General features: G+C 39.1%; 1 protein-coding gene across 1 annotated transcript in view; it reads right to left on the bottom strand.

Annotated features, from left to right (window-relative positions):
- The window catches only part of CPS1 (carbamoyl-phosphate synthase 1), a 194178-nt gene extending 179111 nt beyond the window's left edge, over positions 1-15067 (bottom strand). Inside the window, exon 1 of the mRNA XM_061383810.1 lies at positions 14935-15067. The gene's annotated coding sequence lies outside the window, so the exon portion shown is untranslated. The remainder of the gene's footprint in view (positions 1-14934) is intronic.
- Between the last annotated feature and the right edge of the window lie 10520 nt (positions 15068-25587).

The following is a 25587-nucleotide window of genomic DNA, read 5'->3' as shown; positions in this document are numbered from 1 at the left end:
ATTATTCTTGCCTGAAAAAGTTCATGGACAGAGGAGCCTAGCAGACTACAGTCCACAGAGTTGCAAAGAGTTGGACACAACTGAGTGAATGAGCATGCATGCGTTATAGGAAAAAAAAAAAAAAAGAATTAGTCACTCAGTTATGTCTGACTCTTAGAAACCCCACAGACTGTAGTACACCAGGCTTCTCTGTCCATGGATTCTCCAGGCAAGAATATTGGAGTGGATGGCCATTCTCTTCTCTAGGGGATCTTCCCAACCTAGGGATTGAACCAGGGTCTTCTGCATTGCAGGCAGATTTTTTTTACTATCTGAGCCACCAGGGAAACCATGCATCATAGATGGAATAGTATCCAACATAGTATAAGTGCCATAGACATGTTAATTTATTTATTGTTGTCATTGTTGTTATTTTTGCAATCTCAAGACAGCCTACTCATGAGAAGTTGCTGGTTTTAAATCTCTGACCTAAATTTAACCCTTCAGAATATTAGGAACCCTTTTCATCCTTGTCTTCTTTGAGTCCATAAGATTCCATCCATTTGAGAGAGTGCAAGGATGATGATGATGACAGCCCTGCTGATGTGAGTTTCTTGTTCTTTGTGGTTATGCCACTCTCCAAGAAAATCTGAACAACTAAACTGAACTGAACTGAAGAAAATCTTTCACCCAAAGTTGCTTCCCTTCTTTGTAGTGCTCTCCCCTACCCCTCACAACTTCACTGGTCACTGACACTCACAGAGTTGCCACTTGAGCTCAACAATAACTGAGATTAAGTCTTACAGGATCATTTTCATGAAGACCTGTTTAACCTAGAAGTCTCAGACAATCATGGTAAAAGAGTGTGATCTTCAGGCTGAATTGTTGTTCAGTCAATAAGTCATTTCCAATTCTTCATGACCCCGTGGACTGCGGCTCACCAGGCTTCCCTATCCTTCACTATCTCCCAGAGTTTGTTCAAACTCAGGTCCATTGAGTAAGTGATAGTATCTAGCCATCTCATCCTCTGCCATCCCTTCTTCTTCTGCCTTCAATCTCTCCCAGCATCAGGGACTTTTCCAAGGAGTTGGCTGTTCACATCAGGTGGCCAAAGTATTGGAGCTTCAACTTCAGCATCAGTCCTTCCAATGAGTATTCCGGGTTGATTTCCTTTAGGATTAACTGGTTTGGTCTCCTTGCTGTCCAAGGGACTCTCAAGCATCTTTTCCAGCAACACAATTTGAAAGCATCAATTCTTCAGCACTCAGCCTTCTTTATTGTCCAACTCTCACATCTGTACATGACTACTAGAAAAACCATAGCTTTGACTATTACAGACTTTTGTCAGCAAAGTGATGTCTCTGCTTTTTAATATGCTTCTAAGTTGGTCATAGCTTTTCTTCCAAGGAGCAAGCATCTTTTAATTTCATGGCAGCAGTCACCATCTACAGTGATTTTGGAATCCCCCAAAAATAAAATTTGTCACTGTTTCCATTGTTTCCCCATCTATTTGCCATGAAGTGGTGGGACCAGACGCCATGGTCTTAGTTTTTTAGAATGTCAAGGCTGAATATTGTATCATTAAAAAAAAATCTTCCCAATTGAACTGTGAGTCAAACTTGTTGTCAAACTCATAGAGCTGGAATAAGGTACCATGTACAGGAATGATTTTTAGTACTAAACTTGCTGTTTAACATATATTTTTATTTAGAAATAGCTATCTCTTAAACAAAAGTTTTAAATAAATAACTTCAAAGTAACCACAAACTATTTAATTGAATAGGTCTTAGACTAATGAACATTTTCTCTTTAAATTTGGCAATGTTACAGACTTTGCTGATTTGTTCTGAAGTTTGGAGTTGTATAACCTTCCAAAATTAATTACAGGTGTTTGTAGCTCAGTTGTGTCTGACTCTTTGTGACCCCATGGACTGTAGCCTGCCAAGCTCCTCTGTCCATGGGATTCTCCAGGCAAAAATACTGGAGAGGATTGCCTTTCCCTTCTCCAGGGTATCTTCCTGACCCAGGGATCGAAACTAGGTCTCCTGCATTGCAATCGGATCTTTACCATCTGAGCCACCAGGGAAGCCCAATTCCATGGTTTATATTAGAGTTCATCAAGGTGTTATATATATTATAGGTTTGCTGCTGCTGCTTAGTCACTCAGCAGTGTCTGACTCTTTGCGACTCCATGGACTGTAGCCCACCAGGCACCTCTGTCCATGGGGATTCTCCAGGCAAGAATACTAGAGCGGGTTGCCATGCCCTCCTCCAGGGGATCTTCCCAACCCAGGGATTAAACCCAGGTCTCCTGAATTGCAAGCAGATTCTTTACGATCTGTGCCACCAGTAAAGTGCTCCAAAATTAGTTACACATTCTTTAAAATTCTCCTAGTTCTTTGTGATCTAGTTGACACAAATGACATGCTTAAGCTTCCAACACAAGGGCCCTAAACAAACACCATGACATAAAAATCTAGAGTTAACCAATTGTTGTTGAGACTCTCTGCGACCCCATGGACTGCAATATACCAGGCTCCTATGTCCTTCACTGTTGCCCGGAGTTTGCTCAAATTCATGTCCATTGAGTCGGTGATGCTACCTAATCATCTCACCCTCTGCCAGCTCCCTTCTCCTTTTGACTTCAATCTTTCTCAGCATTAAGGGTCTTTTCCAATGACTCAGCTCATTGCATCAGGTTTCCAAAGTATTGGAGCTTCAGCTTCAGCAACAGTCCTTCCAGTAAAAAATCAGGGTTGATTTCCTTTAGGATCGACTGGTTTGATCTCCTAACTAAATAAGATTCCCAGAGAACTGTGTTCAGAATTAACAAAACTCTGTGCCCTAGGAAGAGAGCATCATGTGAGCCAATCAGTAAACCTTTCTCTTTTCACTGCCTCAGGGACCAGAAGCTGATAACCTAATGCACAAAAGTAGATTTTTCCAACAATTAAATAGGAAAAATTATATTCAGAGTCTCCACCTCACAAGAATGCAGTCTAGAGTACCACATAGAGGATCAGAAAAATAGGGTTATAACCATCCATTTATGCTTAAATCTTAACCTTCAGGTCATCCAACAACATGGCTAGTCTCACTTCAAATCAAGACCAAATTATAATCTTGTTCCCACATCCTCTTTGGTAGTGTATTGTAAACAATTTAAACAAACCATCTGTTCAAAGAATATTCTACTATAAACTACTTCTCTTAAATGATGTTTTTTGCTGCTCAAGTTACCAAAAATTCTCTAATCTTTTTTTTTTTATAATATTTTCTCATTCATTAGGCCAAGTGAAACAGAGCTGGAGGCATAACCTCCTCAAATTTGTATAAATATTTGAATGCAAAGCTTCGGGTTGGATTGTCTCATTAAAATGTTCCCAATTGATTACTTTTATTGTTCACTTTTTCAGTAGGCAGGGATGATATGTACCAAAGAAATAGAAATCCTAAAATAACTGGTAAATCACTGGACAATTGAGAGACCATTACACAATGCTAAATAGAAACCACAGGAACTAAGGATTGGCAGACGAGTTCTGTTCAAAATTCAAACTGAACATAGAATTATCTGTTCTGCAGAGTTCACACTTTTTTTCCCCTGTCTTTGCCCACTCTGGCTAAAATTAATTCCCCATGGCTTTCAGCCCCAAGGCCATGATCTTTCAACAGGCATACAAGTTGCTCTTCCTGTCATCATTTTTCCTATATCAGAAACCAGAAATTTTAAGTCAGGTCTTAAAGACCTTTCAAATCTTGTAGTTTTATTCAACTGGTGACATGGTAGAATTTTCAGTACAATATTACCATTTATTTTTCAAAATGCATATGTAATACTTAAGTAAGAATCAAGAGTAAAAAGCCATTACCTTTCTCATGAACATTTTCCTGATATTAAATAAGACAGCTGTTTTCCAAGCTTACTGTGCATAAAAAAGGTAAGGAATAATAGTTTAAAATACAACGTCTTGAAATAATAGTTTAAAATACAACGTCTTGAGCCACTCCCAGGACCTACTGAATTTGAATGGCTACAGTTGGAACTGGGAGCTGCATTTTTAACCAGCATTCCAGTTGAATCCGCCTACTAATGCAAGAGACTCAAGAGATGTACCTTCGACCCCTGAGTTGGGAAGATCCCCTGGAGTAGAAAATGGCAACCACTCCAGTATTCTTGCCTGAAAAATTCCATGGGCAGAGGAGCCTGGCAGGCTACAGTCCATGGGGCTGCAAAGAGTTAGACATGACTAAGCGACTGAGCACAGCAGTTGATTCTGAAGTAGGTGGTCATCAGCTACGCACAGTTCAGAACTAGAGTGTGAATGGAAGTTGAGGTTAAAACAAATAGAGCCACTATTTGTGATGCTAGCTTCCCTAATGGTGCAGTGGGTAAAGAATCCAATTGCAAAGCAGGAGACGCAGGTTCAATCCCTGGGTCAGGAAGACACCTGGAGAATGAAACCCATTCCAGTACTCTTGCCTAAAAAATCCCATGAACAGAGGAGCCTGGTGGGCTACAGTCCAGAGGATCACAAACAGTCAGACACAAAGAGTCAGACTGAGCAACTAAGCACGTTTGGGATCCTAAAGGGAGATTTTGGAACTTGGCTTACCTACAGACTTTACCATCACCAGTCACAACTACTTCTTGAGGTTAAGCTATGCAAACTCAAGCTCAGTTTCCTCATCTGAGAAATTAAAAACACTATTATTACCTACCCCACAGCACTATTGTAAAGTTGGCTTTACAGTATTGAAAACACTCAATAAAAGATAGCTACTCTCAATCAAATTAAACACCCTTCACAGCAGCCCAGAACTACAACAACAAAATCTTTGCTGCGGTAACTGTGACACTCATCATGTCTTTCATGTGTATACCAAAGACAACTATCTGGGAAATGGGAGGCAATAGTGGTCAGAATGCTGATTCTGGAGTTGAATAATTTGAATATTAATGCCACCATTTATTTGAGCAAATCAATGAGTGTTTATGTGCCTTGGTTTCTTCCTCTGTAAAATCAGCATAATGAGTACCTGCTGCTCCTGCTAAGTTGCTTCGGTCATGTCCAATTCTGTGCGACCCCATAAATGGCAGTCCACCAGGCCCCCCATCCCTGGGATTCTGCACGCAAGAATACTGGAGAAGTTTGCCATTTCCTTCTCCAATGCATGAAAGTGAAAAGTGAAAGTGAAGTCGCTCAGTCGTGTTCGACTCCTAGCGATCCCATTGACTGCAGCCTACCAGGCTCCTCCATCCATGGGATTTTCCAGGCAAGAGTACTGGAGTGGGTTGCCATTGCCTTCTCCGAATGAGTACCTACCTTATGGAAAATGATTAGCAGGGTTCTAGTCAATGCTCAATCATTTTGCTATTATTGTGACATATGAGAGGGAATTTGGTGGAGAAGAGGGAATAAATTTATAGGTGAAGATAGAAGAAAAGATGAGTCAAAATACCTTATTAAGAATTAGTGGCATTTAGGAAAGCAATTTGTCATTTTCCACAGACATGATTCAAACTCATGTAGAGTTTAGTAACTCCACCCATCAAAAATTGTATGCACTTAATAGTATAAACAAGCTATTCTGTATAGGAGTTTGCTAATTTTGCACAACTTTTAGATAAGTGACCTCATCTTTTATGAAAGTCCCTAAATTGCCTTTACTATCAACTATCATGGAATGATTATAAAGTGGTAACCCAGTTGGTGCTAGTGGCAAAGAATCCGCTTGCCAGTGCAGGAGATGCAGGAGACTGGTTCGATCCCTGGGTCGGGAAGATCCCTTAAAGAAGGAAACAACCTGTTCCAGTGTTTTCGCCTGGGAAATCCCTGGACAGAGGGATCTGGTGGGCTACAGTCCACGGGGCCACAAAGAGCAAGACACTTCTGGGCAACTGAGCACACAGACAGACAGACAATCCTTACCCACATATCACAGTAATGCATTTTTAATAAAATGTTTAAAGTCTACAAGTTTAAAAAAGTAGGAGCTTAAAATCCTTGAAATTCATTACAGGAAACTTGAAATCCATAAGAAGAGAATTTAGCTGGTGACAAGATCTGAAAATGCTTTTGAGTGAAAATGCCTAGCATTATATTGTGTGTATATCTCAAGTTGAAATAGAATAGAATTGAACTGACATGGAGAAATGAATGAGCAATAAAATGGGGACAGAATAAATGCAGTTCAGATGAAACCAAATAAAATCTGTAGTCTACCCCTCCCCATCCATCTCCACAATACTGTCACTTATTATCAGGATGTCTAACCTAGTTTCTACTCTCACTGTGAAGGAAAACATTCTATCTCTGGCTGCTGGTGAATGTATTGATTAAGCAGTGAAAAGTAAGCAAAAATATTCTGGAATACTATCTTTCCAGAGTTTTTCTTTTTTCTTTTATTTTTCAGAATCAAAGGGAAATGCAGACTTAGATGTTTCTCATTGTTTTCTTTCAAGATGCCAATATTTAGGACTTAAGTAATGCAATAAATCCAACGGCCAAGGGAGGGCAAATGAAAACAACACTTCCCTAGTCATATAAACCTGACAGAAGGAAATAAATGCTGGGATCTCTGGTTACATAAAGAGGTAGCCTCTAAAATAGGTTTATGCTGGCAGAGCCTTAAAAAATGAAGATGAAATTTTGAACCAGTTCCAGGGAAAAGTGGGACTTTCTTAGCACTCTACTCTTTTCTCGCTAAACTTCAATTCCGTTTATTGTCAGAATGACTTCTCTTGCACTTTCTAAGAGCTAAGCCTTAGGAATCTGAAAGGTGGATAAGGCATGGTTCCTATGTACAAGGAAACAACAAGAGTCAGAGATGCACAGACTTTATTCCAGGAAGTGGAGTGTTCTGTTCTCATGGCTACATGAACAGCTGACTTTATGTTTCCAGTCCTGTTTGCACATTAACTCGTTTGAAAAACCTAAACTTGGACATCTCATCATCATGATAAATTTAAATATACAGAAAGCCAAACATAAAATAATTTCCTCTCTCCTTTTCCCATAAATAGCCCTCTACATTTTAACTTCTCTCCTGGCACAACTGTTTTCCCGATCACCCCAAACTATAAAAGCTAGCACTTCTTAAAAATTCATTCTTTTCTTTCCTAACTCATATTCAGTTAGCCATTGTGTGTGTGTGTGCTCAGTCTCTCAGTCGTGTCTGACTCTTTGCAATCTCATGGACTGTAGTCAGCCAGGCTCCTTTGTCCATGGGATTCTCCAGGCAAGAATACTGGAGTGGGTTGCTGTGTCCTCCTCTAGGGGATCGAACCCACACCTCTTCCGTCATCTGCATTGGCAGGGGGGTTCTTTACCACTAGTGCCACCTGGGAAGCCCTGAAAAGACTAGGATACGTCCCTAAAATATTAAGGAATGTAACTTTAACCGCTATGAACTCACAAAGAAAATGTCGGTCTCTGAGTCCCTGATGCAACCTCCTTGTTACTGACTCATCCTTCACTTCTACTCAGCTGCATTAAATTTCAGCATCTGTATAATCAACCCCCTGCAAAAATTTCCCTGCTCATTCATTCATTTTTGAGTCTTTTTTAATCTGTCAAGCATTGTATTAGGTATTAAATATATAATGGGCAGAAAAGATGGACAATAAGCAGTTTATTAATAACTAATAGTTTGTATCATGCCAGTGAATGTAACAAATAACAAATAGAAAGTGTATTTGGACACATAAGAGGGTAACTTATCCCAGTCAGGAGTATCAGGGAATGCTTCCCCAAGGGAAACAAGATTAGAGTTGAGTCTTGAAAGATGGTTCGGAATTCCCCACCACTGCCAGAGGAATCTCTAATAGAGCTTTCAACACTTCTCTTATGTTAAAAACCTCTGTCCACTAGGAAAATAATTAAACTGGGGAGACATATCTTTGGGAGTTGCTAAGCTAGGTAATCTCTAAGGTCTTTTTATAGATCTAAAGATTCTATAATTATTTTTCAATATGTACATAGCATTCCATATTATGGGAGTCCTATGATTAGCTGCATGTCCTTGATGGATTTTTGTATAACAGAAGTAAATTACAAAGAAACATATATGGTTATTCTATTTCTGGGAAAATGAACAACAGTAATTTCGTATAATTTTGTGGTTTTGTTTGTATAGAGTTTTATGAATGTAGAGAAATACATGGGAAGGAAACGCATCAAGTTGTTAATAATGATTTCCTAAGGGGAAGAAAGTAAGTAGGAAAAAATACAGAAAAAATGGCTGTCAAGTAACTGAAAAAAATATCATGGCTTAATTTTAAGTGAAACTTCAAATATAAATATCCTATCTATACTAATCCTGCAAAACTGTAAAAGTTGAAAATAGTAGATATTTTGGTCTTTACCTAATAGAAACATCAGGGATAGATGACAGTATTGACTGGGTAGCTAACAAGATTGTTGCAATTTGTATCATCGATTCCTGGTTTCATTTTTAATACTATGCTTTCAATTAAATAATGTTTAAGCTTGTGACTTTAACTCACAAAGACTTCTACCCAGCTTCAAAGGCTCTCTTTAAGCCAGCTTCATCCTCTCTCTTCAATCAATTTTTCACTGCTTCCCAAATGCATCCACCAAGCACTTTTTATCAGCAACCTTCAGCTTTTATGGCTTTTGTGATAAATTCCAGGGTGTGTGGGGGGTAGGGGAAGAGAAGCATTTCTTGGATTCTGCTGTGTGGCAGGCACCATTCTAAGTCCTTTACATTCATGAATCCATGTAATCCTTGCAATAATGTTAAAAAGGAGGTACAGCTACCTTTTTCCCTTTATAGATAAGGACATTGGGTTAAGTGTCTTTATTGATTTGACAGCATCAAAGGGGCAGAACTTGAATTTTCACATAGGACAACTTAATCAGAAAAGTCATCCTTTACCCACTATGCTTTGTCCTCTGCCTACCTTTCCAGGCTCATTTCCCACAATCCCCACCCCTCCCCCGCCCCATGAATTCTTCTCCCCAATTTTTCTCTCCCCAATTCTTCATCCTGGACTATCTGCATTTTCTAGCACAGGCCACTTCTGCTACCCTCTCATCTCCCCTTCCCAGTCCGCTCCTCCTCCTCTTCCGCCATCGCCCTCTCAGCTCTCTCTCTCTCTTGTATGCGTGTCTTTGTCTCTGTCTTTTACTTTGCTTGGAATGTATACTACTCTTACTCTGAGCATTCTCAATCACTAAGTCATGTCTAATTCTTTTGAGACCCTGTGGACTGTAGCCTGTCTGGTTCCTCAGTCCGTGGAATTTTCCAGGCAAGAATACTGGAGTGGGCTGCCATTTCCTCCTCCAGGGGATCTTCCTGATCTAGTGATTGAACCCGTGTCTCCTGCACTGGCAGACAGATTCTTCACAGCTGAGCCACCAGAGAAGACCTACTCTTACTCTACCTGTATATTAATCAAACTTCTATTTGTTCCCTATGACTCAGCCCAGCTATCCTCTCTTTCTGCACACCATCCTCAGACATCTCCAAACAGATTCAAGAGCTTCCTTCTTGTTCCCATCTTGTTTACTTTCATATGCCTATTGTGGCACTTATCACTGCCATAGGTATTTGATTATTTAGCCACCATGTTGCTGCTACCCAACTTCCCTCCCCCTGACTATGAGTCACAGTCAAGCAGAAACTGTGATAAATCATTCTTTGTAATTCCAGAGCCTCATCCAGGGCCTGCAACAGAACAAAAACTTAATAAATGCATGCTAAGTGAATAAATAATTGAATTGTTCCCAGTTCACTACACAAACCCAGGATCATTTAGAGAAGACAGGTGAGAGGACAAGACAGAATGTAGTTTGCCCTTTGTTCTTAGAAGATTGCACAGGCTCTCAGATAAGTTAACTGTCTGAGAGAGGTTTTGCATCAGAATAATTACCTGGAGAGTACAAAGTTTCAGAGAAATTATATATATTTATATTTACATATACTAAGTTTTACATGGTGTAGCTGTAGAAGCTGAACCCTAACTCAGCATGTCCAGCCACACCAAAGATTTCCTTATCCCTGGAATGGCACAGATGCTGGGGTAGTGGATATTTCAACAATGACCCATGCACACAAGTGGCTGAAGATGATGGGAACCTTCTGACTTTTTATCCTAAAAGGAAGGAGGACTTGCTAATAAAAATTAATTTCCTGCCAAAACAGTGGGTGGGCTTCCCTTATAGCTCAGTTGGTAAAGAATCCGCCTGTAATACATGAGACCCTGGTTTGATTCCTGGGTTGGGAAGATCCCCTGGAAAAGGAAAAGGTCTGGAGACTTCCATGGACTGTATAGTCCATGTGGTCGCAAAGAGTCGGACCCGGCTGAGGACTTTCACTCACTCACTAACTCACTCAATACAGTGGGTAAGATTGAGTTGAATTTAAGTTAATAACAAGAGGTAAAGAAATGTGATACTTCTTACTTAACCAATGTAGTATAGTTAGGATTACTGGTTTCCAGGCAACACAAAACTCAATAACTTAAACAAGAAATATTGAAGGAAAACTGCACAGAAGGAGCAGTCAAAGAATAAAGCCTTTGGAATTAATAGGAAATTAGTCAAGCTCTGAGGTTCTAGGTTACAGGAGTCAGTGGCCTTTATCAGAATGTCATCTTTGAGTTGAATTCATTCCAATAATTTTCAGTTCATTACGCAATTTGATGGAGCACTTGATTGGTCCAGCATGGCCATGTGTCCCAAATGGCTGAAGGGGATTTGAGTAGCTTGGGGGTCAGTTCCCCTAAGACTTTAATCAAAGGAAGATGACAAGTTTGCCATAGAAATATTGGGGGTACAGTTACCATGAACTAAGAAGATAGATAAATGGACTTGGGGACAGCAAAAGTGAAATATCTATTACTGATTCATATCCCTACTTTTCACCATTCAGAATATAAGCTTGATGTAGACAGAAACTGTTATTTCCATTGTTCCCAAAGGCATCCTCCTCACTAGAATATTACCTAGCATAGTAAGCACTCAATAAGTATGTGCTAAATTAATACCTTGTCTCTAAATAAATTGCCCTTTGGTTCTATTAGCTAGTTACCTAATGTGTCTAAGAAGGAAAAATATATACAGCAGGTAAATTTTGGTTAAAAGAAAAAGTTTAAAAAAGAATCAGAGCCAGAGGTAGATTTTAACTGAGAAATATGGATGAAGAGAGAACAACATTTAGAAAGATAAATAGCATAGTACGTGTTGTGGGGCAAGACATAGAAAACAATGAAGGTAGGAAAGTAATATTCATTGACTGCCTACTTTCTGACAGTTGTTGGGGCAGAAATGTTTACCTATGAGTATCACTAAATTTCTTATATCAAAACTTCAGGGAACATACAAATAGTAACAACCACTGCAGAATGCAACTTCATTTACTTCACATTTGTGCGTACGGCTGGATTTTGGCCTCCACTAAGCACATGTTTGTTTTGCACAATGGGGCCCTTGGCTCTGATAAACAGCAAAGGATAAACATCACAGGTCAGAAAAAAAAACAATTTTTCAGCCCTACCCTGCCCCCACTCTCAAGCATACCCACTGTAGGAAATAATACCAAGCACTTTATATACTTGTCTACACGAGCATTCTTTCCTTAAATGTATGCAGAATTCAGTCAGCTCACCTTTTCAGGAGCTTTCTTGTACTCTAGGATCCAAAATGGAAAAACTTCAAATTACTCTGTCTTAAAATAAAGACTGCTGGTTTGAGGTTAAAAAAGAAAATGTCTGCAGATAATTATCTATAGACAGATTCAAGCCTAAGAAACTCTGCAATATCTAGACCATGCTGAAGACAACAAATCAGAAACTCAGATAAGAAAAGTGAGCTGTTCAACATCTCAACGTTAGTTAGTCTTGGGATGAGGTCTTGAACTTGGGTCTCCCATCTCCTAAAGAAATTTTCATCTTACTTCACTGAAGCTCACTCAAATATTGAGATGTCATGATGGCTTAAGTTGTTTACAATAAAAAGTAAGAGATTAACTACTTTGATTGTTTATTAAATAGTATTTTTTCATTTGATTTAATTATTCCCCTCAATCTCTCAGAACTGCTTTTCTCAATCCAAATTTTACCCAGTGAAATGGAGCACAAGCTTCTCATAAGAGCCATAGATTATAAGAGGTTTTAATTTGGCATGCTATATTTCCATTTGAGGTCTCATCAAATGATATGCTCTTTCTTTCTAATTACCTAAAAATATGATAAGATCCACGGATCCAAAAAGCTACATAAAAGGAGAAGTTACAAAAGGGCATAAGGAAACTTTGGGGGTGATGGATATATTCATTATCTTGATTGTAGTGACAGAACTGGATGTCAATTATAACTCAATAAACCTGTTAAATAAATAAATGCATCTGTTTTATATGTATATATTTGAAAATCATATAAATTTAGCCAAAATCAATACAAAAGCATATATCACCATCGTAGCATGAACTAGGATACAAGAATAAATTCAACAACTGATAAAATATCAATAATAAACAATAATTTGTAGTTCTCAGAACTGGTTTGAAGGATATAAAAATAAGCATAAGAAAAAAATATATATAAGCATATGAAAAAATAAACATAAGGATGTGCTTCCAGGAACATGGTAGAAACTTGAGCCAGTGAGGAAACCACAGGTGTCATTGCTGTCTCTGAACACTGTACACTGAAACTCATCTCTGACAATATCACTATAACCATCAAAACCAATGACACTTTTTCACAAGGAACTTTTCCAAAACTCACTGCCCTTTCCTAAAGCTAAATATCTTTGCCAATACTTAAATCAGAAAAGTGCCAACTCCACTGATGCTTTGTAATGCCCACTTCTGAACTGAAGTCTTTTTCAGGTTCACCTGATGGTGAGTCTTGGGTCATACGTCTGGTACTCAGCTACATGCAAAAGCTGAGAATATGAGCTCAAAATCCAACTAAAATAAGACATACTTTTGATAAATTAGCTTTTCCATAGACAGAAAAGTAGTTTAGAAACTAATCGGCAGCTATAAAAAATGATAGATGTCCACTACAATTGTTATGCAGATTAGACCTAAGCCTAACTACTAACATTTCCTTAAACATAACTTTCTAGAAAAGAAAATTTTGTAAATTCCCATACTCCAAAGTTTAGATATAATATTTTTCTTCATTTAATGCTTAGAAGTGATGCCAAAGAGATGTATTAAACAGTTTTACTTTCAGAATTGCATCAAAAATATGAACTGTATTAGAGAAATATAGATGCATATGTTCTTTACATCTCAGGGAATTTTCGTATAACTTATTTGTAATTTCAGAAAGCAATGGTCACACCTTGGGCAAAATGCAATCAGGTCTCGAAACACTGAATTAGAGTATTAAGTAGCAACTCTGCCTCGTTAGGTAGAATTAATTTATGATGCCAGAAAAATTGGAGTAGGTATACAAATTACAAGTAACTACTTGACACGACTTGGTAAGTACATTTATTTTTCTACAGAAACTGATCAAGAAACTAAATCAAGAATGTATTCTGATTTTTTCAAGACCAATTCAGGGAGAAAATCTTCTTGACTATAGTAAATACTCTCATAATGGCACGAGAAGGAAAAGAACTAAAGATGCTTTCAAGGTTTAGTTTAGAATTAACAGAGATGAATAAGAACATAATAGGAGCAAATTTGGACAAGAAGCTAATGAGTTCAATTTGGGTCATCTACACGGGAAGGTTCAGAAATCAGAAGTTTTAGTCTGAATTCTAGGAATCTTGGACTCATTACTTTCCATTCTCAACCTTTCTTTTGCTTGGATTTCATTATAATGAGAATTAGGTCCAGAAAAATAGTAGTGGAAGTTTAACAAATTAGAAACATGGTTCTCTTTCACATTCATTAAGAAGTTGGGCTGGTGGAAGGCTCCACAGAATCAGGGAGCTAGTTCCATTTCTTAAGTGACTTCTTTTACCAAAGTTATCTCATGGCCCAAGGAGATTGCTGGAGATGCAGCCATCATATCCATACTCCAATCAACAGAAAAAGGGAAAGATGACAAAGGAGCATGCTCTCCCCCTTTAAAAACATTTCCTATAAATTGCACATACCACTTCCACTTTCATCCTATTGGCCAGAATTTAGTCAATGGCTACACCTATCTACAAGAAGAGCTGGGAAATATGGTCTTTATTCTTTTTTTCTTTTAATTTTTTATATGGTCTTTATTCTAACCATGCATGTACTCAGCTAAAAATCATGTTTTTTTTTAACTAAAAGGAAGTGACCAGATATTGGGTAATAATTAGCACTTAGCATAAAAACCTAGGACATATGATTTCAGCACTACTATTTCTTCCCCTAAATAAAGTGGCAGCAACAACATCATCAAAAGAATTACTGTGAGCCCAATCTAACTGTAAAACAAAATCTTTCACAGTCTTGGGTGTCTTAATTGTTAGTGACGAATTACTTGTAAGACACAACAGATCACAACATATCAACTTGTCAGGGTATCATGAATACACAAAACCTCATCGATGGTGGTGGTTAAACTATCACAGCACAACCATAAGAGGTTACTAACATGCTGTATAGGGGGAAATGAACAAATCCCAATCACATGAATAGAATGTATAATGTTCTGAGTCTGATATATAATTATGATATGAAATTATAGAAGATGGCTTGCAGCTATCAAAAATGAAAAACTCCCATTTTGAATAATCACTTGGTGGACTAGTTCAAAATGTGGCATACCCAGAATGTGTTTCAACAAATAAAATTATTTAAGATCCCTCTAAGAACCATGCACTGTTTTGTATAACATAGTCCTCTAGAAAAAATTCAAGAGCTATATGCTCGTATCAGTCAGATTATAAAAAGAAAGGAAAGAAAAGTGGAAGAAACATCAGTGAGAAAGGAAAAAGGCTAAACTGTGTAAGAGTAATAACTGCTATCATTTTTCTTTGCCATTACCTTGACAATAAAAGGTGTGTATGGAAGCTCCTGATTTATGGTCCTTTCAGGCAGTCTGCTGAACAAAGCCTCATTGATTTCCCAGGATCCAACGTGGAGCAGTTCAAGGCCATGAACAATTGCAACTCACACTTCGGTTGGTTGAATATCTATGAATTGGATTTGACCCAGACCAAATTTATGAATGGGGCTGCTCTTGGCCTACCCATCTTATCACTGACAAATAGAAACCTTACCTTGCCATAAGTCACACATATGACTGCACCCTGAACTTCTGACCCATCCCCATGCTAGTTTTCTGATTTGTAGACCTTAAGACTCTCTTTGAAGATTATGCAACAATAAACTGTATGAACCTTTGATACAGACAAACCTTTAACTGCTGAAACAGTATTTTTACAGTAAGAAGACTAATTCAAAGGAATTAGGTAGAAAAGTTCAATGTGTCTATTCCTGGATTTTCTTTAGGTTATTATCAATGATCAAGCAGGACTTAAAATTTCTTTATAAAATAATTACTTTTCCACAAAAGAGTATAGGGCAAATATGTATAGAAATAAAGAAAAGACATAGAAAAGAGTAGACCAAAACTTAGTAAATATTAATCTATGCACAAAGATAAGGAAGAGAGAGATTAATAAAAGGATAGTAGAGGGGCTTCCCTGGTGATCCCGTAGTTAAGACTGTGCTTTCAATGCAGAGGGTGTCTGTTTGATCCCTGGTTGGGGAACCACAATCCCACATGTCATGCAGCACAGTCAAAAAATAAAGAAATGATAAAAATAATAAAATAATTTTAAAAGAATAGTAGCAAAAAAGGAAAATAATATTTTAATAAGTAACTGACAAAGAGGAAGAAAAACCTGACACCAAGGAAATGATAAAGGAAAGAATGAAAAATATTGGAGAGACAAAGAAAAGTTGAAGTCTTAATTGTACAGATGAGGTCTATCATTTAAAGGTTTTCTGGAGGGGGAGGCATGAGCTGAGTTTTGAGGGACAAGTAGGAGTTTGTAGAGGGATATCATGTGTGAAGACAGACATGCCATAGCAAACAGCATGCAAGGGTGAGGGGGGGGTGTGCAGGTAGAGAGGGGGCCAGGGTTCAAAGCTACAAGGGCTCTGTGCACTTAGGCAGAGCTCACTTTATCCTGAAAGTTCTATGGAACTGCTGAAGGAGTTTAAGCAGAGAAGTAACATGATCAGATATGCACTTTTTAAAAAGTCACTAAACCAAAGAGAAGGATACATGGGTATGTTGTCAAAATCTTGAACTGAAAGGCACTTAAATAGGAAAAGAAGATAGATTCAGCGGTATTAAGAGGTGGAAATTGCAGGATTTGTAGATTGATAGGATGAAGGTGTGAGAGAGTAGTGTAAGATGCTACCAACCACATTTCAGGTTTGAGCGATGAAGTAGCTGGTCTATTCTCTGAAATATGGCTTCCAGGAAAATTAAGAGGTCCAGAGGAAAGATGGTGAGTTTCATTTTGATTATGGTTAGCATTCAATCTGAACTACCTGTGGGTCATAAGGTAATGTCAGGGGGCATTTGTGAATCTGAAACAGTACGATTCATGGTGCAGTAACTCACAAAGAACAAAACTGAGAGAAATTTTTTTAACTAGAGAATTGTACTGACATTAATAAGTTTGTTGAGAATCACCAGAGCTTCAATGTATAAATGGATAATGTATAAATGAAAAAAAATATCCCCAAATGTAAAAGGTATCAGTCAGTTTGGAGTTTTATCTAGTCCTTTCTCACTAAGGAATTGGTGTGCCGTTCTGTGTGCTGTGCTAAGTCGCTTCAGTTGTGTCCGACTCTTTGCAACTCTATGGACTGTAGCCTGACAGGCTCTACTGTCCATGGGGATTCTCCAGGCAAGAATACTGGAGTGGGTTGCCATGCCTTCCTCCAGAGGATCTTCCCAACCCAGGGACTTAATCTGCCTCTCTTATGTCTCCTGCATGGCAGGGTTCTTTACCACTAGCACCACCTGGAAAGCCCAGGGAACTGGTATTGACCCTCAGTTAGCGTGGTTCAGGTAAGAGCCTCTCTAAAAGCCTTTCCATGTTGTTCTAGGCTTGCACCATATTGTCCTTGTCCACGTGGCTAAATCAGCTGTGTGATGGGAGCTTATTTCTAAGCCTCAGTCTTTGCTTACAGAGTCATGAAGGTCTTTGAACAATGAGTTTCTCTTCATCAGCTCCTTTGGATGTCTGCACAGCAGTGCTGACTCCTGGATTCTTCTATTGAGACTCTTATTCTTCTGCAGCTGGAACTCTGCCCCTTTTCTCTTTTTAGTAGCTAGTTTCTTCATGTTATGCTGGTTGAAGGGATTTCAAAGCCACAAAGGTTATAGTTTCTTCCTTCTAGATTTTCCATTCATAATACTATTATGTGCCCCCAAAATACCTCATTCAGAGAGCTACTACTGTCTGCTCTCTGGAGGCCCTAAATCACATGAATTACACTACGAATGCTGTCTCCTAGTTTGCAGTTGTGTTTCTTCTAGACTTCTGTTGACCGAAAGAAGTTAGTGTGTGGCTAGCAGGAAAAGCTTCCCATCCAAATTGACATCTGTTAGTTTTATATAAGAAAAAAAAAAGTGAAAGTGCTAGTCGCTTACAAAAAGTGCTAAACTCTTTGCAATGCCATGGACTGTAGCCCGCCAGGCTCCTCTGTCCACGGGATTTTACAGGCAAGAATACTGCAGTGGGTTGCCATTCCCTTCTCCAGGGAGTCTTCTCAACCCAGGGATCAAAAACCCAGGTCTCCAGCATAGCAGGCATATTCTTTACCATCTGAGCCACAAGGGAAGTCCAGAGTTTTATATATATTTGTCTCTGTCTATGCCCCCTCTCAGGTAATGTAGAAGTAAGCCAGCAAAAGACAAACAGGGACATGTTCCCAGTTGCTTGTTTCTCAAACTTATTTAAGATGGTATATACACACTTCATGATGTCAATCACAATTAAGGGGGAAGGTTCCCTCCTTTTGATTGCCTAATCAATAAGTGGGAACATCGGGATGCACTTAGGTCCTCCAAAACTGTGTTCGAAGCATCTATTTAATCTTACACCAAAGGAAATATAGTTACTATAACAGGAAATACACCCTTTCCCAATGACCATCCAATTGAAAACCTATCCTTTATTTCTGTGGGACTCTAATACCTGACTCCTTAGAACCTAGGTGTAGAGTTAATTGATCATAGTCTCTGACGTCAGGTTGCTTATGCTCAGAGTTTGGCTCATCTACTTTAAGCTGTGTAGTATTGAGCAATTTCCTTACCCCTGCTTTTATTCAGTTTCCTCATCTGTAAAATGGGGATATTAATAGACCATAAGTGAAGTGAGTGAAGTCGCTCAGTCGTGTCGACTCTTTGCCACCCCGTGGACGGTAGCCTACCAGGCTTCTCCATCCATGGGATTCCCCAGGCAAGAATACTGGAGTGGGTTACCATTTCCTTCTCCAGGGGATCTTCCCGACCCTGGGATCGAACCCGGGTAGCCCACATTGGAAGCAGATGCCTTAACCTCTGAGCCACCAGGGAAGCCCAGACCATAGATCATGACATTAATGTTAAGATTCAGTAATAGGATATATGTCAATTGTTTTAAAACAATACCTGGCATACTGCACTCAATAAACATTAACTTTTCTTTTTTTCAGTTTTATTTATTTATTTATTTACTCTACAATATTATATTGGTTTTGCCATACATTGACATGAATCCACCACGGGTGTACATGTGTTCCCCATCCTGAACCCCCCTCCCACCTCCCTCCCCATCCCATCCCTCTGAGTCATACCAATGCACCAGCCCCGAGCACCCTGTATCATGCATCGAACCTGGACTGGCGATTTGTTTCACACATAATTTACATGTTTCAACGCCATTCTTCCATATCATCCCACCCTTGCCCTCTCCCACAGAGTCCAAAAGACTGTTCTGTACATCTGTGTCTCTTTTGCTGTCTCACATACAGGGTTATCATTACCATCTTTCTAAATTCCATATATATGCATCAGTATACTGTATTGGTGTTTTTCTTTCTGGCTTACTTCACTCTGTATAATAGGCTCCAGTCTCATCCACCTCATTAGAACTGATTCAAATGTATTCTTTTTAGTGGCTGAGTAATATTCCATTGTGTATATATATACCATAGCTTTCTTATCCATTCGTCTACTGATGGACATCTAAGTTGCTTCCACGTCCTGGCTATGAAACTAGAACACTTTCTAACACCATACACAAAAATAAACTCAAAATGGATTAAAGATCTAAACATAAGACCAGAAACTATAAAACTAGAGGAAAACAGGCAAAACACTCTCCAACATAAATCACAGCAGGATCCTCTATGACCCACCTCCCAGAATATTGGAAATAAAAGCAAAAATAAACATTAACTATTAATTTAAAGAAAGGCTTTTTCTAGTATTTTTTGGGTTTTAACATTTTTTTTTTGGTTGGTTGATTGTTTTGTTTTTTTTAATGTAGATTGATATGGGATGCTGCCAGATGGAGATCAGAGAATAGTAAACAACAAGAGTTCTTCACGGGTGGACACACACGATGCTTTGCTCCACTGTTCCGGGCAGTGACCCACTGGTATGTGTCACTCAGGAAAGAAGAAAGCACAATGGTATATCCTGGCACCAACAGCAAAGCGTCTCCCTGAACGACAAGCAGCTGGGCTGGAACAAAGCCATGGAAGGAACACAATCTCTTTGAGGGAAAAAAAAATCACAGCACATCTTCCTATTTTGACAGCCCAGGGAAAACAGGCAGCTCTACAGAATAAAGCAGCAAATGCATGCTTTGAGATCTTGGGATGCAAAGCAGTGGAGAAGCACTCCCTATTATTGTGCAAAACCCCTACTTATATGTGCACCCAGAGGTTTGGTCCTCACCCAAATTCTGCTGTAAAAAGGAGAAGATTTTGACTGTTTTTCTCTGATAGGGCACATAAAATTCTTCCTTTCTTCCTGGATTTGGCTGATGCTGCCACAGATGTTAGAGAAGCCCCCTGAATAAGAATTTTTCCATTGTAACCTGAATATGTTCCTCCTTCTAAAAATGCTAGATGTGAATCATTTTTAGGTTCCTGAAATTTTTACCAACCACAAAGGCAGCAAAAGAAATTGTATTCCCTCATTAGTTATTATAACCAAATTATACATAGAAGCTAGAGGCAGAAATCAAGAAAAAAGAAGAAAAGGAAAAGTGAGGCCATCGACAGAAAAAGAGAGAGAAAAATACAGAGAACAGAGAAGGAGCACACACACACACTGGAAATAATAAGAAAAATGTGAGCTAATATTTATGCAGGGGTTCACTTTCTTCAGATGACAGAACGCTTATTTAATGAGTCTCTATCAACTTGTCTAAGAAAACAGCTGCACCTCTGGGCCTCTAGCTCAGGGAAAGGAACTAACATGTTATGTCCCCATGAAGCTCCCTAAGCTCAGTGTCTCAAGTATACTACACAAGGAAAACAAAAATCCAAAATAATCAGAATCTTCTCCGTCCCTAGAGTTGCTAACGCCATCTAGTGGCAGTATATAATATTACGTCCAAGCGACAACAGAAATCCCTAGGGATTCTGATTTGACTTTTCACAGAGTTAGAAATCAGCCCTGAATATTCGTTGGAAGGACTGATGCTGAAGCTGAAGCTCCAATACTCTGGCCACCTGATGCGAAGAGCTAACTCACTGGGAAAGACCTTGATACTGGGAAAGGTTGAGGGCAGAAGGAAAAGGGGGTGATATTGTTGGATGGCATCATGGACATGAGTTTGAGCAAACTCCGGGAAACAGTAAAAGACAGGGAAGGCTGGCATGCTGCAGTCTATGGGGTCACAAAAAGTCGGACACGACTAAGCAACTGAACAAGAAAGATCTAGTTATTCACCCAGTCACAAGCTGTCAATGCTGGGAGAGACATGAGTGAGACCAACGGTCTAGACTCTGGCTGCACAAAAGAATGGTATGGAGAGGCTTTAAAAAATATTCTAGTGTTCAGATCTCATGCCCAAATGCTTATTGCAATAAAAAATAACTTTAACAAAAGCAATTCATTCAAATAAAATGAGTCAGAATTTCCAAGGAGGAACAGGATTTTTTAAAAGCTCTTCATGTCACTTAAGCTGAATCCAGCCTTGAGAATGGCTGAGCTAATCCAACCCCTCCTTTTAAAGTGTGGCAAGGAAGTAAGAATTACCCTTCCTCATTCAGTTTCTGAAGGAGCTGAGTTGGAAATCAAGGCCCTTTTCAAATTTTGAGATCTTATTAGATGAAGGTGAAAATCATGACATTATGAAGGATCAAAGGGTTGGGCTAAAGGGGAGGCAAGAGCACCATCCATACGGAAATCATGACTTCCTCTTAGAGGGACTTGGTTTTGCTCTTTTATTTTTTCTCTCCCCTGTCCTAAAATATGCCCCGAAAATGTTCAAACTAAATCAATGTATGCTGATATAAATTAAGATTGTATTCATTTGAAAAGACCCTCTTTACAATAAAAAAAAAAAGTGTAAACTTCTCCAAAAATAGAATGTGGGAATTTTAAAAAACAATTTAATTATATTTATTAAACTTCTTTTTAAAAACCTATATGTACACAAACTTTGCTGGTATGAACAAGTATAAAGATAAATTCCTTATCTACAACTTGCCCCACTTCAAAAAAGATCTGGAACAAAAGTAGATATAATTTTAAATTAGAATGAAGGGGAATGAAAATCAAATAGTAAGACAAAGTCAGGAAGGGTTAGTACACAGTTCTTTAATTAGATCTTGCACAAATTCTGCTGAGCTTATTAGAGCTAATTTTTAAAAGAGAGGGAAGGAAATACGATCAGTTAAAAAGATTCCCATTCCCAATTTGATAAAAACAGATCAGTTGTTTGGTATTCCTTGACAGAAAATAAAGTAAATCAATAACATATAGTATTAGATAGTGATAAGTGCTAGGAAGAAAAAATAGAGCAGAGAAGGATAGGCGTTAAGTATTAAAATTAAACAGGGTGGACAGAACAGGTATTGCGGAGAAAACAAGGCACAGAGCCAAGCATTGGTCAGCACAATGGGTTTATCTTTTGCTCACGTGATGATTTTGATCCTCCTTCCGGGCACATGGTAATGCTTCCCACGTTGTGGCCCAGTTCTCCCCCGGATCTGCAATGTTCCTCTCTCCATTTAGCTGGGAAATGTAGAAAGAGAAAGAGTGGGAGAGGACACACACTCCTCCACCTGCGGAGGCAGGCAACATCCACTCTCATACCAGTGATGAGAACCAGTCTTACAGCTCCTCCTGGGTGCCGTGTAGACAATGCTGTGCCAACCAAGGAGGGAAGAACATACACCTATTTAAGCACTAGCAGCTCCTGCCCACAACCAGGTAGGAAGCTACTGCAGTTATCCAGAGGGAAGATCATGCCGATTGGGACCAGGACCATGACAGTTGAACTGGTGAAAACTAAAAGAATTCTGGGTATATCCTGAGTTAGAGTTGATAAGTTTTACTGAAGACATGGATGTGGAGCACGTGGGAGAAAGAGCAGGGTCAAACTTAAAGCCAAGACAGATGAGCTGTTGATGCTTGGATGTTCCAGGGGCTCCTTGAGAAGGCTGTTTGCCTGAGTTAACTCATGTGTGGCTCTTAATACCCATGTGGCCAGAGGAGGAAGAATATTTTATTCACAAAGACCAGGGAACAGAGACAGGAAATACTGACAACAAGATGATGGTTCTTCCTCGACCACAAAGTTCTGAGAGATGGATGGAGGATTTCTTTCCCCAAAGGGCTCTAGAGACAGAAACATACACCTAACCTTGTGTTAGTCGCTCAGTTAGTCACCCAGTTGACACCATGGACTGTAGCTCGCCAGGATCCTCTGTCCATGGAATTCTCCAGGCAAGGATATTGAAGTGGGTAGTCATTCCCTTCTCCAGGGGATCTTTCCAACTCAGGGATTGGATCTGGGTCTCCTGCACTGCAAGCAGATTCTTTGCCATCTGAGCCACCAGGGAGACACACATGGGTTTTTTTAATTTTTCAAATAGTAAAATGTGGAGTGGGAAATTTGAGCATCCTCTCATGTACATCTAAGATGGAAGCACATGCCAAGGATGCTTCTAGTGCATTGGAAGCGCCCTGCTGGGTTGAAATTTTGGGTGAAGAACCTATATAAGACCTACTCAAAGAAATACTTGGTATTTGGTATAAGAGACAGGGCATTTTAGTGACAAAATCATTATTTTTGAAAAATAATACAAATGCTTTGTGTTCTCCATCAATTTGCCTTTATTTTTTTTAATTGGACCACAGTTGCTGTATACCACTGTGTCAGTTTCCGCTGTACAGCAAAGTGAATCAGCCATATGTGTACATGCATCCCTTCTCTTTGGGATTCCGTCCCGTTTAGGTCACCATAGAGCCCAAGTCGTTCCCTGCGCTATATTGCAGGCTCTCGTTATGTTCTCATCGTTATCTATAGTATACATAGCAGTGTACATAGCAGTGTACAACCTTCCAATTCATCCTACTCCTCCCTCCTCGCTTGCTATCCATAGGTTTGTTTTCCACATCTGTTTCTCTATTTCTGCCTTGCAAATTAGACCACCTTTACCATTTTTCTCGATTCCACATACATAATATGCAATTTTTGTCTTTCTCTTTCTGACTTATTTCACTCTGTGTGATACTGTCTGGGTCCATTCACGTCTCTGCAATTTGTTTTTATTGACTGAGAGGAAAGAAAGAGTGAGAGAAAGGAAGAAAGAAGAAAGGAAGGAAGGAAAAAAGGGAGAAAGAGAGAAAGAAAGAAAAGAACTTATGATACCTTCTCCCCGCCCCCCCCACACACACACATCACAAACTACACACACACATACCTTGGGTAATGTATTAAATGTTCAGTGACAAAGAGAGATGTAGCAAATGGAAAAAAAATTCCAAGTCGCTCACTAATACCTTTCTTCATATACTTTGCTTCCAAACGTCTAAATCCATTTTGGGCACAGGGATAAGAGGAAATATTTTCGAAAAGATCAAATATGCACACCAAATATGCCAGCATGATGGCAAAAGGACTTTTCTTGGATTAAATGAGAGTTCCTCAACTAGAAGGCAGGAAAAAAACGCAGTGTTGCTAGAGAGGCTATATTTCCCACAAGGACAATGCCTAATGATGGAGGATATATAGCTCCTATCTTTCTTTAAAATTTCGATATATTGTTCATCATGGATTTTTTGCATTAATTTATATTTTGTAAATGTTTCATTAAAATGTGATTTATGTGATAAGTGAATTTGGTACCACTCCCTCAGCCCAGTCCTGGTGCCTGGACAAAGCACAACATGGAAAGACAGCAGTGCTCTAAGCTCCGACACCAGTGCTCTAAGCTCTGACACCAGTGCTCCAAGCTCCGACACCGGTGCTCCAAACTCTGACACTGGTGCTCCAAGCTCTGACACCGGTGCTCCAAGCTCCGACACCAGTGCTCCAAGCTCTGACACCAGTGCTCCAAGCTCTGACACCAGTGCTCCAAGCTCTGACACCAGTGCTCCGACACCACTAGACCCCAAGCGTCATGTGGAGAGTGGACACCCAGTGGTAACCTCACAGGACAGATGACTGACAAATAAAGAGGCTCCTCTGATCTTCCAATTTTGTGCTATTTAACAACATTGAACTGTGTGGAGGAGAGGATAAGTAAACCATAAGAAAGACTGAGGTTAATAGCAAACTTGAGATTAGCAACAAAAAATAATTTGAGTTCAGTTTCTTGACCTCTTGAATTCAAGGACTGATATTCACATCTGTTTTGCCAATAATTCTCAGCAACTGCCTGCACATTAGAATCACCTAGCATATTTTAGTGCATACCGAAGACAAAGTCCCACTACCAGAGGTTCTGACTCAATCAGTATGTTTTAAAAGATTTTCAAATTATTTTAACATGCAGCCAGGGCTGAAAACCACTGCTTTATGCTATTAAGCATCAATGGGGCCTGTGATGTACACTCTAGACAGTGAGCCAAGCAGAGGTCCAGCAAGACAGCAACTTCCACTGTCTTCCGTATCTTCCTCTCTCCTGTGGCTCCAAAACAAATTCAGTGCATACTGCAGTGAACCATAAAACAAAACCAAGCTCACTACAAGAGTAGGAGAGCTTGAGAACATAATTAAAACAACAAATTTAAAAGAATGCCTTCACCTAAAGCTCATAAGATGTCAACTGTTTAAAAAGTGTGTTTGCACTTACGTGATCATTTCTTCCAAGATGTCAAAGCCATTTTATAGTTAGACAAGTTAGGTAATAAAGAAACACATTTAGAATAAAATAGCACAAAACTCACTTTAGTTCTTTTTTATGAAATTCATTTATTGTGATAGCTTAAATATTTTCTCTGTGCTACATAACAGTAACAAACACCGCATCACCTTTAAAACTTAGAGGTGAAGTGTACTTCTCGACCCTGTGTTGAAATGGGCCTGGTTTACATAAGGTTTTTTTTTTTTTTAATTTTATTTTATTTTTAAACTTTACAATATTGTATTGGTTTTGCCAAATATTGAAATGAATCCTCCACAGGTATACATGGGTTTGGGTGAAGAACCTATATAAGAC

The sequence above is a fragment of the Bos javanicus genome, chromosome 2 (genome assembly GCF_032452875.1).
Source record: "Bos javanicus breed banteng chromosome 2, ARS-OSU_banteng_1.0, whole genome shotgun sequence".
Lineage (NCBI taxonomy): Eukaryota > Metazoa > Chordata > Mammalia > Artiodactyla > Bovidae > Bos > Bos javanicus.
Note: the sequence above shows the minus strand (reverse complement) of the source record. Positions and strands in the feature narration are given on the sequence as shown.